Genomic DNA, 15,543 nt, shown 5'->3' on the forward strand with positions numbered 1-15,543 from the left:
ACTCTGGTATGTTCTGTTCTGCGGGCAACACCAAGTGATTCCTACCCTGTCCCTGCTCTCTCTGGGCTCATAAGGTATGGGAGAAATTGTGTACTTGTGAGTCACTGTGACACACCCCCTTATAACACAAACACAAGTCTCTCCCCGGGACTTTGCATGCGACTTTGATTCTGGAAAGGACTAAAACCCACTGGAACCACAGCTGGTGCATCAGAGGAGGGATCAGGTGGGTGAAACATTTTTGTCACAGGAGCAGGCCGAGGTTTCTCCGTATGTAGGCCTCATAGGTAATTTCTAAAGGTGGTGTACCATGGGGGCATTTTTCTTTTTTAAGACTGTATTTAGGGCACCTCGGTGGCTCAGTTGGTTAAGCGACTGCCTTCGGCTCAGGTCATGATCCTGGAGTCCCTGGATCGAGTCCCGCATCGGGCTCCCTGCTCGGCAGGGCGCCTGCTTCTCCCTCTGACCCTCCCCCCTCTCATGTGCTGTCTCTCTCATTCTCTCTGTCTCAAATAAATAAATAAAATCTTTAAAAAAAAAAAAAAAGACTGTATTTATTTTGGGGCGCCTGGGTGGCTCAGTTGGTTGGGCGACTGCCTTTGGCTCAGGTGATCCTGGAGTCCCGGGATCGAGTCCCACATCGGGCTGCCTGCTCAGCGGGGAGTCTGCTTCTCCCTCTGATCGTCCCCCTCTCATGCTCTCTGTCTCCCATTCTCTCAGATAAATAAATAAAATCTTAAAAAAAAAAAAAGACTGTATTTATTTATTTGACAGAGACACAGCGAGAGAGTGGGAGAGGGAGAAGCAGGCCTCCCGCCGAGCAGGGAGCCCGATGCGGGGCTCGATCCCTGGACTCTGGGACCATGACCTGAGCCGAAGGCTGACGCTTAACGACTGAGCCACCCAGGCACCCATACGCGGTGGCATTTTAAACTTCTCTTGAGCAATGGAGTCAGTGCATCCCTTCTAATCTTGCTTCCTGAAGAATCCGCGTGGATATTTCTGGAGTGTTTGTTAAATAATGTTCTTTTGGGGTGCCTCTCATTAGATTAGCTTTAAAAAAAATCTCTTCTTTATCATTGTTTCTATGACTTCTGGCTATGTGACAAGCCGCCCCCAAACTTAGTGGCCTAACTATTTATGATCTCGTTAGTCTGCGGATGGACTGGGCTCAGCTGGGCAGGTCTTCTGCTCCACGGGATGTCAGCTGAGGCTGCACGGGCTGCAGGTCCCGGAAGGCTCCCCGCCATGGCTCGCAGCGCACGCGGGTCGTTGGCGGAGAGCTCCGCTGGGGCGGTCAACTGGACGAGCCGCGCGTGGCCGCTGCTTCCCACGGCATGGCAGCAGGGCTCCGAGCGGGAAGGAGGGAGCGGAAGCGTGTCGGTGTACTCCGTGGGTGAAGCAGTCCCGGGGGACAGCCCAGATCCAAAACAAACCGCCTCCGATGCGGACTGACAAAGCGGGTGCAGCCGTCCCTAGCCCACCGTAACAATCATCACATGCGCGCCTTCTCGAAGAAAGAAATGATTGTCTTCTGACTACAGAGACTCAACTGAAGGACTGGGGTGGGCTGTGAGTTTGCTGGGTTTTGGCTGGTGACCTATTTTTACAGTAATTCTACTCTAATGACTGTAGGTACGTTATCATGAGTTAATCCTGGGTGGAAGGTGCGAGTCTCCCCATTTTACAGGCCGGGGGGGCAGTTGTGTCTCAGACGAGGTGCGGAGCGTGGCTGAAGTCACAGGGCCAGCGAGTCGCAGAGCTGGGGCTAAAACCCTGGGAAGGTCTTTTCTCCATCCTCCGGGCCGAGTCCCTCACTGCCAGTTTAAGTCTGTCCTCTCCATCAGCTGCGGGAAGAATTCCTGGGAAATGTCTTATGCCCTAATAATGCCGAGAAAGGACCAGGGCGTGTGTTGGTTTGGGGGAAACGTGCAAAAGAGAGAAGTAAGGAACTGTAACTCACATGAGTCCCTCTGACATTATTTCCCGAATAGAAGCCACAGCCTTTTAAATTGTGGAAGAAACCATGAGGCCGTTTTATCCTCTTCTGTCCTTGTTTCCCATCCTGTTGGTGGCTGAAGTCTACATGGGACTCATCCCTCCACGGCTCGCAGGAGTCGGGTCAGGATGCGTATTGTATTTACGGAAGAATCACAGGAAGGTGAGAGACGAGGAATAAGGGTTCTCGTGTTATTCCGTGTGGAGATGGCTACTAATGATTCCTATGATGCTACCTCCTAGTGAAGCATCCCTATTGCACCTTCCGAAACTTTAAAGAAAGGGGTGGGGGAGAAAGCGTCCTAAGAGACGATGAAGTTACATTGCCGTGTTGGGATTTGCCACCAGTTTTAAGTATCTCTTTTCTTTAGAGGGTCCCAAACCTAACAAAACTATTACTGCTTAATGAAATTTGCGTAAATAATTATGATTATTGTCTCTCCCAGAATGCTCTTATTTCAGTGATTTCAAATAGATTTGAAATGCAGGGTCGTTTTGGATTTTTATATGCCATGTTCTACCTGCAGTTTTGTTTGCTTGTTTGAAATTGTTGCTGAATTATCTATGTTGGGAAAGAGAGACAGATGGATGCAATGAGGTGACTTACTAGAGGTCATATAGTAGGTACTGAATGGAAGTCGATCTAAATCTGTAAGATGCTGCCATGTGTTATGGGGGTACAGCGTGGTCCTGTGCCCCTGGGCCACTGTGTGATACAGTGCAGGTGGGCATTCTTCATGCACTGCCTCTGCTGTGGGAGCTAGAGCTCCAGGTTACCTCAGTTGTTCCCATCTGTAAAATGGGTCCATGACACTTACCTTGCAAGCTTGCCATAGACTTAAATAAGAGTGTATTTGAAGACCCTGATATGTATAGTACTGAGTAAATGGACTTCTTCCCCCATATTTTATTCTGAAAATATTTTTGAAATATTTTCGGAAAAGCTGAAAAATTTTACAGTTAATACCTGGATACTCACCATCATATGTACCATTAAAGTTACCAGGTTTGTTTTCTGTGTTTCTACCCATTCCTCCTATTGGTGTATGTGTTTCTGTTTTGTATTATTGACTGGGTTCCCTTTCTAACCTGGGAAGTTTTTGAGGTCCAGTACTGTGCCCTTCTGTTTTCCAGCCCTAGGATAGTACTTACTACCTGGTCAGTACTGAATTAACTATGGTTAAGTCTGGATATGTTCAAGCACAGCACCACTTGGTAGACTATTTATCAGCGCTGTCCAGTAGAACTTCCTATAGTGATGGAAATGATCTATAATGCTGCGTTGTCCATTATGTAGCCACTCGCCCTGCATGGCACTGGAAATGTGGCTAATATGTTTGAGGAACTGAATTTTTTATTTCATTTTACTCTATTAAGGTTTTAGTAGCTGCATGTGGCTGGTGGCTACTGTATTGAACAACGCAGCTCTCCATACTCCAGCTATTAATATTTTTTCAATATTTGTTCCTTCTCTTGATTTCCCTTTCCCTTTAGCCATTCTTCTTTCATATGGCTATTAAGGAGCTCTAATTATCTCTTTATGTAGATGGTGAATAGACTGGCGGGAGGATGTAAACAGAGTAAGTAGGGTGGTGATTTCAGTCATTGTTTAACTTGTTTTCCTTCTGGGTGGAACTGATTTTCTTGGGGCCTGGCAAACGTGTAGCAGCACTTACCTGACTAACACTTTACAGAGCTAAACCAAGATTTTCCCAGAATCCCAGTGGCCTGGATTTCAGTTCTCTTTCTTGTAGCAGTCATATCAGGGTGGCATCAGATTCCTTTCCTGTGCTCCGTGCCCTCTTGGCTTTCCAATGGACACACAGTGTCGTCCAACATTTTCAAGCTACATTCAACTCCACTGAAATATCTTCAATTTCAGGGAGGCAGAGAGGAACAGGCCACACTCTAGGGAGGGCTCACTGTGTGTTCTAGAAAATGCCATGCTGTCTCTCCCACAGGCTCCTTCTCCTGCTTGTGTATGTGTGCTCTGCTTTGTAGCCCAGTGCCCGGCACAGAGTAGGTGCTCAGGAAAGACGCTGAGAATAGTTCAGGAATAACGAACTTAAAATTCAGAATGTCTCAAGTGGTCTCTGATTTATTTGTATGTTTTTGGGTCACTCCGAACACCTGAAAGAAACTTGGAGGGAGCTGTCAAAACTTGGGAAGTTCCTGTTGGCTGTATGGCAAGCCCTTATCAATGGGTTAGCCAGAACACTGGCCTGAATGGGTATGGGATGTTTTCTTGGACTTCTGGCACTTGTTTTGATATCCTAGGAATGGATTTTCTGATGATCCTCCTGTTGCCCAGGCCGTGGTCACTCCACCTCCCTTTTTTATTGTCCATCCCAAGAGATGATGTAAAGAAGGTAAATAGAAATAAGACCAAATCAACAATCAAGAGAAACTTCTGAACAAGGTTTGTCCCCCTGACCTGAGCCCCGAATGATTTCAACTTGTGATTGATTTTCATTAGAATGCAAAACCACCATCATCATTAATATTTATTGAGTGCATATTATCTGCCAAGTGCACAAAATGAATTCTGTCATCTGGGGAAGGCCCTGTTATTGCTCTGTTATACAGATGAGAGTTCCCAGGCGCGGGCACATTCTGGTACCCAATTCAGGTCTCCCAAGTAGGAGCAAGCAGTTGGAAGTTCCCATCGCAGCTTTGCATAATGTGGGTTGCCATCCTTCTGCCAACCATGCAAAGTAAACTCCTATGTGCTTTGTCGGGAGGGGGAAATAAGAAAGTTGGAAGCCTCAGAACCCACAGAATAATAAAAGGGTTTCCAAGTGAAAGCTGGAAACAATACATTTTTAACAAAATGGGCAGTTACTCTAATTGCTGTGCCCTTACTGTTCAATTCCTTTTTATGTCCTAATTCATTAAATTATGTGCACACACAGGCTTATTATTTACAGATGTATGCACTTTTAACTGGCTCATATGAAACAGATGTTTCACGAAAGGTAACGGAAAGCAAGTGATCTAAACCCTCCTTTAGTGGGTATCAAGTGAGTATTATAGCCCATTACCTGCAGGTCTTTTGCTATTATTCTGAACTGCAATGTCCAGTGTGGGGAGAAGAATTCAATCTGTTCCCTGGAGGAACAAATAAAAATGCAGTGACCCTATAAGCAGACATCTGCATCTCAAAATAAAAGAGGGTGTGTGCAGGTGATAGGCAGGTGGTGTTCACATGTGGGCTCAGGTGGATATGAATGAGTTTATAAGCAATTTGAGAAAAAAAAAAAGGACCCATTGCATTACAGTCAACTTAAACAAATTTTTTTAAGGGCCTTATTCTTTTTTCTTTCTTTCTTTTTTTAAAAGATTTATTTATTTATTTGAGAGAGCGAGAATGAGAGAGAGTACATGAGAGGGGGGATGGTCAGAGGGAGAAGCAGGCTCCTCGCTGAGCAGGGAGCCCGATGCGGGACTCAATCCCGGGACTCCAGGATCATGACCTGAGCCGAAGGCAGTTGCTTAACCAACTGAGCCACCCAGGCGCCCCTAAGAGCCTTATTCTATGATATTTTAATCATTACTGTCTTGGAATTTAGAGCTGAGCAATTATCATACTCCTTTTCATGCAGAATTTCTTAATAATTTTTTAGATGGAGTTATCCCAGTTGCTCTTGGACTTGACAAGAATGCATGCAAAGTGTACGATACATGAGATGTCAAATTATTGTCCATCAGATTCTAAAAGAGTTGGAGTGAGCCCTTTCTACAGGTTCTTTATGGCTCTACCAAAATAATATTTAATAATTATAGAATTATTTCAGTTATTGCTATGTAACAGACCAACTCAATACCTAGTGGCTTAAAACACAATTTATTATTAGCTTTCGAGGTTCCATCTCACTTGGGCTCTTTCACGTGGCTGCAGTTGGAAGTGACTGGGGCTGGACTCACCTTTGGGTTTGATGTTCAAGAAGACTTGTCACGTGTCCAGTTCCCCAGTTGAGATTTGCTGGAATAGCCGGAGGCTGCCATAGCATCATTCTCTCCACATGTTCTCCTCTTAGGACACGGGCTTCCTTATGGCATGGTGGTCACAGAGCTCTGTACGTGGCTTCCCCTAGAATAAGACTTCCCGGAAACCCAGATGGAAGCTGCAAGGCTTCTTATGATCGAGGCTCATGTGTCACACATTACTCTTGCCACATTCTGTTGATCAGCCAGAAATCACAGTAGCAGCTCAGATTCTAGAGGAAGGGCCTTACACATTGGCATGGATTCCGGGAGGTGTGGTTCATTGACCAGACCATCTGTGGAGACCACTTTAGCATACAAATAGCTGTAAAAATAAATGTATACCTCTTTGTTAATGCAAGGTAACACGGTCTGATTAAAAATAAGCATGACCAGTTCACATCGCAGTAAACTGGATGGCATATGTCAGTGGACAAGCCTTTCGATACCTCCTCAGAATATTGGGGAGCAATAATAGTCACCCCTCAGAGTTCACAGTGAGATTTATTGTTTATGATTTGTCTGCTCTCTAAACAAACAAAAAATCAGAGCAAAAAGATGGCTGAAAAACATGTTGTTTTGCACGTTGAAAGCTGGAAACCATCACAACTGAAATATAAAATGGGACATGAAATATTAAGTGGAATATTAGGTTTATTGCATATATGACCATGAGAGTGCATTTTATTTTGTCTTATGGAGCTCTAAAAAAATCCATGTAATGGATTAAAGGTATTAAAACTCCCATATTCTGCCTGGCTCTAGGCCAGGGAACAAGGCACGATAAATAATCCCAATAGACAGAATATGTAGGAAGGAATTTTAAAATGTATTTATGATAGACATATTGACCTCCCTAACTAATAAAAATGTGTACCCGAGGTTAGTTTTGAAGGAAATGTGCAGACCTTACACATTCATAGTGCATATAAATACTATATGCACTATAGTGTTAGCGTCCTTAAAATATTTCCCACATCTTTGTGACATATGGCTGTCACACTCTATCTTTACCCTGGGAGCAAAGAAAAGCATGGATTTTATAGGAACATGTCCAGTTACTATAAGAAGGGATAGTTTTAATTTCCTTTATCTTAAAGCAGGGGTCAGGAAACTAAGCCAAATCTGGCTTGTAGTATGTTTTTATAAATAATGTTTTATTGGAACATGCCATGCGTGTTCATTTATGTCTTGTCTAGCGCTGCTTTCTTCCTCCAGTGGTAGAGTTGTCTCGCTGTGACAGAGACCATATGGCCCACAAGACTGAAAATATTTACTACCTGGCTCTTAACGGAAGAAGTTTGCTGACCTTGTCCTAAGACATTAGCAAATTAATAAGATGCCTTAGAATAGAAATGAGTGCTTTAGTTTCTGGTTGATAATAAGCCCGTATGGGGATTCAGGAAGCCTGTTCTAGATCAAGCCATTTCCTGTGTGACCTTCACCAAGTCTTGTAGCTTCTCTGTGCTTCAGTTTCCTCCTGTGAATAATGGAGATTGAAAAACTGATAATGATGAGACGCCTGGGTGGCTCAGTCGGTTAAGCGTCTGCCTTCAGCTCAGGTCATGATCCCAGGGTTCTGGGATCAAGCCCCGCATCGGGCTCCCTGCTCAGCGGGGAGTCAGCTTCCCCCTCTGCCTGCCGCTCCCCCTGCTTGTGCTCTCTCTCTCTGACAAATAAATCAAATATTTAAAAAAAATAAAAAATAAACTGATAATGATAATAATCCCTGCTCTTCCTCACACTCTTGTCATAAGCGAGCAAGTGGGGTGATGTGAGAGCAGACACATCTTGAGTCTTCTGCCGCCAGGTACTGTGTGCTGTTGGTAGATCCTACGGAACTGGCCACAGCATCATCATTTATAGGATATCACATATGAGAATTTCTATGCAGATTTTATTCTTTCACTCACTTAGGTTTTCAACTACCATGAACTGAGTCCCTCCTGTGTACCGGGCACTCTTTTAAGCACTGAGTAGTGCCTCGGGAGGTGTTCAAAGAAGCTGTTTCTGAGGGTGCTGTGTGCACAGAATGGGGGCGGACCAGGGAAGCCCATGAAGAGAGGTCTGTAGTAGCTCTTTGGCTTAGTGCCTGAGTGGCTTGAAGGAAGGGACTGTTGAGAGATCATAAGGAGGCGAAGCTGACACATAGTGCTTTACTTGTGTTAGCTTGTAAAGAATCTCTTCTGTAAGGATGGCAGCTATTTGGGGAAGGAAAATGGAAGGGAGGGTCAGCAAATCAAGACATGAGTCTAAAGTGTAGAAGAAAGATGGGAAGGGTGGAGTGCCCGGCTGGCTCAGTGGAGCATGCGACTCTTGATCTCGGGTGTGTGAGTTCAAGCCCCACGTTGGGTGTAGAGAGGACTTAAAAATAAAATCTTAAAAAAAAAGAAAGATCGGAAGGTTAATAACACAGATTCAGCAGCACAAGTGTGATCCTCAATATCTTAATGATGGTAACTTGTGTGACACTGCTATGTGATAGGCATTCTGCTCCTGCTTGTCATTATGTCACTTTACAGTGATTTATCATTTAATGCTCACAATGACCCAATGAGGGACACACTCTCATTTTATACAAGGAAAAATTGAAGCTCAGAGAAGTTAAGTAACTTGCTCACAGTCACAGTAAGTAGCAGAATTAGGATTTGAGCCCAGACTGGTGGGCTTCAGAATTCACACTTCGAACCACATGCCTCGACTTATCTGTAAAGATGGGAAGTTCCCTGAAGGAATATCCAAAAAGAGCTTGGGGACTGCTCCCAGTTGGAAGATTGGTGATCGTTATTTTTTCAAGTCTTCTTTAGCAATGTCTTTCTTAAGAACTACACTTAAAACACTTTGAAACTGTCATTCTTCTCCAGAAATATTGAAAAATCACTGTTACGAAAGACAAACACGACAGTGATAGCATTTCCATAAACTTCATTCCATACGGAAACTTCAGAATCTTGTCAATGTCCCCAAGTGCATCTTGTTGCCCTGATGTGTTACGCTCTCATCTCCAGCACTAACAAAATCTCCTTCTTAGTCAACTAGAAGGTGCAGGGAGGATGTCCACTATCCGCCTGCTTCTAGCCACTCTCCCACCCACCCTGGTCTTCTTGGAAAGAGAGTAATGCAGCCCCTCATTTAGAGCTTTCCAAATCTATAGACAGTGACCCAGGAGCCATGGCACAGCTTTCGAATTCTGGATGTTGCTTTCATTCTTGCTAGTTAAGCTTTGGTTAAAGGAGTATATATGGTGCACTGGCAAGAGAGGGAAAACCAGCTTAGGGGTGGGGCTTCCAGAGCTGCCCCCCAGTCCCCCACCCCTAGCCCCAAAAGTTGGCAGCTGTGCAGGCCACATTTGGCGCGAGTTACTGCCCTGACACACGCCCTTGGAGCACCGCCAAAGGCCTCTGGAACCTCGGTCTTAGCTGCTGCCATTCTGCCTGCTGGGGGTTGGTTTCTCGGCAGGGCAGGGAAGATGTGGGAGGGGTTTGTGGGTGTGTGTGGGTGTGTATGCGCCTTCTAATTCCTGTGTTTGCTTCTGGGGGACTTTCCTACTTTATTGCTCTGACTGGAAAGAAAGGAGGGCATTATTTCTGGATGCTTAGTTTCTTTCTTTTTTACTTTTCCAGTTGTACTTTTGGTCCTTATGCTGGGATAACTGTGTGTGTGTGTGTGTGTGTCTTAGATATAGTCTAGGTATTCTCAAACTTGCTGGCAGGGACTATGCCATCCTCTTGCCCAAGAAGTTCCATGTGGTCCTAAGGATGTCATTGTCTTCTGCCAACACCTGGGGCACTCTCCTTCTCATGAACCCCAGACCATTTGCGTTCCCATCCCTGCCCATCCCATCTGTGTGGCCTGAACGGTTACATAACCACTGTGCCCCCAGTCTCTTGCCTGTAAGGACAAAATACAAAGTCTACCTATCTCCTAGGGTCATTATGGGGATCAAATGGATTAATATATGGAACGTGCTTAGAACAGAATGGGGGCGGTGGCCAGCCCACAGTACATGCTCCACAAAGGTTAGCTATTAATATTGTACTGTTATTATTTGACTAGACTCTAGAGATTGTTTCTGTCATGTTCTCAGGTAACAATACTAGTCATATTAAGATAGGACTTACCCACCTTTCCCCAAATACTCTAATAATGAAGTGGTAGCTATTATTTTAATGTATTTTTATGGAGTTCACGAAGTATCAACCCTGCCATGTAGTAAGTATGCTTGCCATCTCCACTTTTTATATGAGGGAAGCAGAGGCTCTGGAAGCTAAAGTGACTGCTGGTATGTGGCAGTTAGGAACCTAGTTTACGCCTTCAGTCTGCTAGGATGCCAGGCCCACCTCTCTGGCGCTGCAAGAAATCATCTTATTTGCTGTCCCACTGCTTTGTCCTGAAGTTTCCCCACAAGTAGCATTCTTACCCTAGATCAGCGTTTTCAACCTCAGCGCTATTTATAATTTGGGCCAGATAATTCATTTGGGGGAAAGGAGGGAGCAGGGCTGTCTTGTGCATTGTGGGATGTTTAGAAGCATCCCTGCCCTCTGCCCACTAAATGCCAGTAGCAGTCCCCAATTTTGACAGCCACAATGTCTCCAGACATTGCAAAATGTCCCTTTGGGGGGGGGCAAAAATCAATGTTGGTTAAGAACCGCTCCCCTAGATTAAGGAAGATAGAAGGGAAATGTTAGGGGGAAGGTGGTGGAGGTAAGGGTTGGCTATCACTTACTAAGCACTTACTGTGTGCCAGGGAAGTTGCAAATATTGTCTCCATTTCACCAACAGGTATTTTTTTAAGATTATCTGCATTTCCTGAAAGAGACACTAGGGCTGACAGAAGTAAAGAAAACTGGCCATTAAATTAGTAAGTGGCACAAGATAGATCCAAATCCAGGTTCATCTGGCAGGAAAGCCCACGCCCTTCCTATCACTTCCTACATATGGTTTTCTGCAGGCTTATGGTGTTTTAGTTCTTTTTAGGAACCAAGAAAACCCACACAGTGAGGATTAAGTGGGTTTCAAAGTTATTTTGACGCCTCTCCTGAGTGTATACCTATAGAAACAAAACAAAACCGAAAAACTTCTTTGCAGCCAGCTTATAACCAAGTAAGCAGAGCATCATTTTGTTGAGAAAGGTAGTTTTGGCTCAGTTTTCTGTCAGCACACTTGAACTTTCTCAGCTCTTGGAATATAGCAAGGATCCCCATGTGACAAAGCCTAATTTCATTGTCCTCTTCCTTAAATACAGTATTCCAACAAGTATCCCTTCATAACTTTTCTGTTAGGCTGGTATCACTGTGATTTTTAATAGATATTAGCAGTACCTAAGCAAAGAATTGTGTATCTGAGATGATATAAATTTTAGTGCTCCAGTTTTAATCAACTTTATGTGCAGGAAATTTGAACAGATAATAGAATGTCATTTATTAGTGCAATAATTGCTGTTTTAGAAATTATGGGAATCCTGATTAGAAGGGGAATATTGAGCTGAATCATTTGGTGTTGAGATAAACTCTTCAGGGGGACCTTAATATTGCGATGCCATTAGCTTCATCTATACCTGACTCCCGAGACCGTTCCCCCATTTGCTCAGTTAATTCAGCGCTCCATTTCTGATGCCTCTCAGTTCACATCATTAATAAGTAGTTAGATGTGTCGGCATGTTAAGTGATTTTAAGGGAGAATTTATTTGAACCCTGTCATAAGCTATCTTAGCATGTCCTAGAAAATAGCGATATAAAGCATCGTCTGTTAAAAACATCACCCCAAACAAGCTGTGAGATAATTTTCGGCTATGTTCCTTGAAGCAAGAAAGCATATTATCAAAATGAAATGTAGGTGTTGAATGTGTCATGGTCCCTTATGAAAATATGACAGCACTTCCCGTGGTCAAAGTCAGTCCCAGGAATAATGTCTACTGCTGGCCCTGAGCCCAGGCAGGTGTAGCTGTAATACAGAGTGATTAGTGGATGCTGAGCCACGCTCTCTCTTTTTAAAGCCCGAACTATCTTGTCGAATTTAACCGTGTCTGGAATCAGATCAGTGTTTGGAAAGTTATAACCATGAATTAAAAGAAAGGGAGGTACACCATCCTGCTTTTCTCAAATTGGAGTAAATAGGCCTGACCAGACCAGACCCAGGGGCGTTTTTAGCAAAGAAAATAAATGAGGGAGTAGGAAAAAGGGAAGGCAAAAAGCTGTGGGTTTTCGTAAAATAATAGTGATGTCTGTGAAGCTATTTCAGTCTCTTTTGTAAAGGCTGAGAGTGGTGTTGTGTTTTTAAATTTCCGATTCTAAGGGGGCAGAGTTCCTGGTCCTTCCCCTCCCCCTGGTTTTGGGGAGGAGTTAAATGAGTTAATACATATTAAGCAAAGAGCACAGCCCCGGGCACCTAGTAAGTGCTCAGTAAAGAGCAGATACTATTAGTTCAGGCTCTTCCTGTGCAACTTTGAACCCGCTGCCAACTACAATCCACTGCCAGAATTTCGTGGGAGAGAACGAAGGCTTCTGGCTTCTGGTGAGCATAAACACACACACAGCCTGAAGTTCTCAATGTATTAAGTACTTAACAAGGTGGAGTATTTATTAAGGACCTGTGTAAAGGGGAAGCTGACAGAGTTCCCATGCCAGATTGACTCAGCAAACTGGGAATTTTTTCAGGAGGTTAGGGCAGTAACAAGACATTTTTATGTCATGGTGTCTCAAATGTTGCTAACGTGCATAGGAATTATCGGGGGGGGGGGGGTTGTTTTGATTCGGCAGGCCTATCGCAGGTGGAGCTGAGAGTCTTTTAACCAGTTCCCAGGTGATGCTGATGCTGCTGGTCCGGGGACCAAACTTTGCAAAGCAAGGCTTTCTTTAAGGACTGCGAAATCAAAGTCTTCCCCCGGTCCCTGCTTTTGTCCCCTGCCTGTGTTCAGCACCTGTTGCATGTGTGGTCAGAATAGCAGGGATTCTCATAACCCAGCTCCAGCCCTCTGCCAGGATCCCGGGTGACCCGGGCAAACACACACTCCTTCAGGGTCACGGGCAGGTTACTGAGTCAAGACTGCCAGAGCCCCGCGTTGATGTTTTCCTTCTCCCCCCTCCCCCCCACCCCCTCCCTTCCTTGCCTGCCCCAAACCCCGGACTAATCTTGGAGCTGCTTAATAATAACAAAGCCAGCAGCAGAGTGAGGCGAGACAATTTCAAAGCGAAGGTTCTGTTTGGCAATTACCTAACTTCACAATGCCATTTACAGATTTGCAAATTCCATGTGTGGAAACAAACCGCTTCTCCTGAAGGATGATTAAAAGCTGACCTCCCCCCGTCCCCCCACCCCGCCATAAGGCGACAGGAAAATTAAATGAGCGACAGTTTGGAGGGTTTTTTTTTTTCTCCCCCATTCTAACGTTTCGAGGCATGTAAATTATATTTTAATAAAAGGTCTACACCCGCCTCGCACGCGCATGCGCACACGCAGGCAGCGGAGAATCTGGTTCTAATTACTTGTACTTTAGTTGAACTTTGGCGTTTCCTTTGACTTTCTCCCTAATGTATGTGAGCTGTGGGCCTTGCAATCCTGCAGTGAGTCCACAGAAAAAGGGGGAAAAATCCAGACCGGCTCTCTTTGGTGCCAACAAAAATGAAGCCCCACTGAATGTTTTGACCAAATGCAACACTTTGCTATTCTCCCTTAATTAGCTGAAATTACTCCCTCCCACCGGGTCCCGGAGCTCTGGGCTCAAAATTCCCCTGGGGCCATGCAGGAAATGCCTTTTGCTTTACAACTCCTTTTTCTTTTAAGGCTCAGCTGCCCAGAGAGTGCATTAAAATACTGTCTTAATCATCGAAGGTTCTAGTAAAAAGGCAGGGCTTTCATAACGTTTGATGCCTGCCTGCCGCTAATCAGGCCCCAACATAAAATCCCGAAATCTGTCAACATGGTTTAGGCAGCACTAAATTAGTTCTCACAAAGAAAAAAAAAAATAGTATACTGTGCTCTCTCTTAAAAATGTTATCTGCTACTTAATCTAACCTTTAGAAAAATGCCAAGCATGTTAGGAATCGTGAAGGGAGCTATTGTTGGAGACTCTCCGTGTGTTTAAATGACACTCAGGTGTGTTGTAACAACAAGGACATTTATTCTCTGTTTTCTCAGGTAAGTTCGCGAGTGCCAAGTCCTCTTAAAGAGGCAACGGCGTTAATGCTTGCTTGCTTGCTTTCCTTTTTGTTTGTTTTCTTTTATTTGGGGGATGAATTAACCCCCGGAGTTGCGGCCGCGATCAAGAAAGCTGTGTCACTTGGGAGCGCTGGTCTTCTGCTCTCACACCAGCTCCAGCTCGGTCAGTGGAGATTCTTTCGTCTGTTTCTGTTTGGTCTGCAGACCTCTGGGTCCGAAGCCCATCCCAGTGGGGCTTCTCAAAGTACCATCTGCGGACCGCTGCCAGTTCCTCAACTGCCTGTTTCCAGTACGTGAGGAGAGGAGAGGAGAGGAGGGCAGATACCGCGCGGGTTAGAAACTTTTACGCAATTAGAGTCATTTTATGTCGAATACAGCTTGCTTGCTCCTTTAAGCGGTCGCTTGCGTTTTAGGTCTCTTGTTCAATTTCATTCCTTTTTTTTCTAAAAATTTTGTTGTAGGTTCCCCCCACCTCCACCCCAGGGATTTGTTTTTATTGAATTTTATCACCCCGTGAAGGACCGGGGCAGGGGAGTTAGAAACGGTCCTTTACCATAGAAAGTATAGAAAGTCTGCAAACCACTACCTGCCCCCCGGTCCAGGAATTCTGTTGCTGGTGGCTGATCTGGACCACACTTTGAGGAACATTCATTGAAAAGCAAACCAGACCTGTAAGGAATTTTTCTAGAAGGAAGGTGATTCTAGCTTTGTTTCCCTAGTGACAGCCACCTCCATGTCGCTGGGATGGAAAGGTTTCAGATACAGGCTAGAAGCTTCTGTCAGCGCTGGTTTGGTTGGGCTCACTGCCTCCTTTCGCATGTGTGCGCGGCCCAAAGAAGCCCCCTCAGCATGCCTGGTGCTGACTCTGCTCTGGGCAGGGACCCATGGAGCCAAGCATCCATCGAGCCCTGAGTAGCAGAAGTTCCTCTATCTTGGCCATTCCCTGACAAAGCAAGGCAGCCCATCTGGTTAGCAGTTTGGATGTCACATTGGAGGCTGCTTACTGGGGATGCAGTCACCAGACAGAACTGAATAAGTCAATAAGTAAGCAAGGAAATAAATAAAAGCAGGAGGCCGAAAGCAGTTCCAAATTATTCCTCAAAGACTGCTTCCCCAAACTGAAATCACATCAGGATGGCTGGAGTGCAGTTGTTTTATTGAATGACACAAGCCTCTTTTCCCCCTGGGAAGTCTAAAAACTGCTTTTTTGGCCTGCCTGAGATCGCTGAATGAGCTAATACAGGACACATTGTCTGCTGAGCCTGCAGAGTTTTCGAGCAAAAATTGTATCATTCCATAGACTGATTGTGCTTGCCTGGAATAAGGAACAAAATGTTTGAGACCTCTCAAGGGCATTTGATGAATCTAACTCTAATTTAAAGGGACTAATAGATTATTGATTTA

General features: G+C 44.8%; 1 protein-coding gene across 2 annotated transcripts in view; it reads left to right on the top strand.

Moving 5' to 3' along the window:
- RARB (retinoic acid receptor beta) overlaps nucleotides 1-15,543 on the top strand; it is a 167,187-nt gene that overhangs the window by 9,072 nt on the left and 142,572 nt on the right. The window contains exon 1 of one of the 2 annotated variants that reach the window (XM_054504465.2): nucleotides 13,813-14,118. The exons of the other annotated variant lie outside the window; for it this stretch is intronic. The gene's annotated coding sequence lies outside the window, so the exon portion shown is untranslated. Of the gene's footprint in view, nucleotides 1-13,812; nucleotides 14,119-15,543 lie in introns of those variants that run through there. 2 annotated transcript variants of the gene reach the window in all.

Source organism: Mirounga angustirostris, unplaced genomic scaffold, assembly GCF_029215605.1.
Source record: "Mirounga angustirostris isolate CCGP_5_RB_7025 unplaced genomic scaffold, mMirAng1.0.hap1 SCAF_1, whole genome shotgun sequence".
In the NCBI taxonomy this organism is placed as follows: Eukaryota; Metazoa; Chordata; class Mammalia; order Carnivora; family Phocidae; genus Mirounga; species Mirounga angustirostris.